The sequence below is a fragment of the Acanthisitta chloris genome, unplaced genomic scaffold (genome assembly GCF_000695815.1).
Source record: "Acanthisitta chloris isolate BGI_N310 unplaced genomic scaffold, ASM69581v1 scaffold17574, whole genome shotgun sequence".
In the NCBI taxonomy this organism is placed as follows: domain Eukaryota; kingdom Metazoa; phylum Chordata; class Aves; order Passeriformes; family Acanthisittidae; genus Acanthisitta; species Acanthisitta chloris.
The window spans coordinates 7,747-9,528 of record NW_008670051.1 but is presented as its reverse complement, the minus strand read 5'-3'; positions in this window follow the sequence as shown (position 1 = coordinate 9,528).

Here is a 1,782-nt window from a genome sequence, read left to right as displayed (position 1 = left end):
CCTTAAAAGCCACAAGCACTGTGCTTATCCTTCTTTAATCATCAATTCTGGGAGCAGGTCCTTCAAAGTAATCTCAGATCCTTTCTACACTTTCTCTTTTATTTTTTTTACTTATAAAAACTAAGGAGCTTACTGCAAATATCTTTTTATAAAGAACATAACACACTCAAAATTAAGCTTGCATTCAAATACTTTGCTTGATAAGTCACAATGTTCCTGGTCTTTTTCTGTGTACCTGAGAAAAAATAGCTAGCTACATGATTTTTCTATTGGCAAGCCTCAGTAGGCAGCTAAGCATCATTCAACTGCTCACTCACCCTCCCTTCCAGTGGAATAAGGGAGAGAATCAGAAGGGTAAAAGTGCAAAAATTCATGGGTTCAGATACAGACAATTTTGAATCACAGAATGGCTTGGATTGGAAGGGTCTTTAAAGGTCATCTCGTTCCAATCCCCCTGCTACGGGCAGGGACATCTTCTACTAGACCAGGTTGCTCAAAGTCCCATCCAATCTGGCCTTGAACACTTCCAGGGGTTGGGCATCCACACCTTCTCTGGGCAACCTGTTTCACTACCTTACCAGCCTCACAGTAATGAATTTCTAATATTTATCTAAACCTACTCTCTTTCAGTTTCAAGCCATTCCCTCTTGTCCTGTGTCTACATGCTCTTCTAAATAATCTCCCTCTATCTTTCTTGTAGGTTCCCTCCTAGGTTCTCCAGGCTGAAAAATCCCAATTCTCTTAGTCTTTCCTCATAGGAGAGGTGCTTCATCCCTCTTAATCATCTTGATGGTCCTCCTCTGGACTCACTCCAACAGGCTGATGTCCTTCCTGTGCTGCGGACTCCAGAGCTGGATGGAATACTCAGGGTGGAGTGTCATGAGAATGGAATAGAGGGGCAGAATCATCTGCATCAACCTGCTGGCCACACTGCTTTTGATGCAGCCCAGGATATGGCTTGCTTCCTGGTCTGTCAGAATTTATTGTTTTCAAGATGGGGGTAAAAAAGGAGGGGTGGTAGGGAGAAACCACAGGCAAAAAGTGATGCAAAAGAATAAAATCAGTCACCAACAACTGACTCTGATGTCCAGCTAGTCCCTAAGCAACTTTCACCCACATCCTTCACACTCAGTTTTATTGCTGTACATGATATCATATGTAATGGAATTGACCCTTTGGTCAATTCAGGTCAGCTGTCCCAACTTCTTCCCCTCCCAACCCCTTGCACAGCCCCAGCCCATTCACCGATGGGATGATGTGAGAAACAGAAAAGGTCTTGACACTCTGTAAGCACTGCTTAGCAATAGATAAAACATTTCTCTGTTATCAGTACAGATCTCATAAACCCAAAACATAGCCCCATACAAGTTACTACGATGAAATTTAACTATCTCAGCCAAAACCAGTACACATCATGCTAGCAATTCCTGTGCAAGTTGCAAATACCAAACTTTAGTTTCTGTGCCACCCTTCCAATATTCCCATTTCCCACCAAATGGAAAGTGACATACACAAACACTCAGCACACTGCTTCAGCACCTGGCTTATGGATGATCATCTCCTGATGAAGTCCCAGACCTCATGTATGAGAGTGCTGAAATTTTCAGTGATCATCACCTAACTGTCAGTACTGGGAAAGGAGCAAAACCAGCCACAGCCTGGACAAAAGGCTTTCCAGAATGATATGATAAGCTTCCAGTCTTTCTTGCTGGGTTTTATTTTTTGGGGTTTTTTTGTTTGGTTTGGTTTCTTTTGCCACAGCTGCCCACTGTAAGGGTTAGA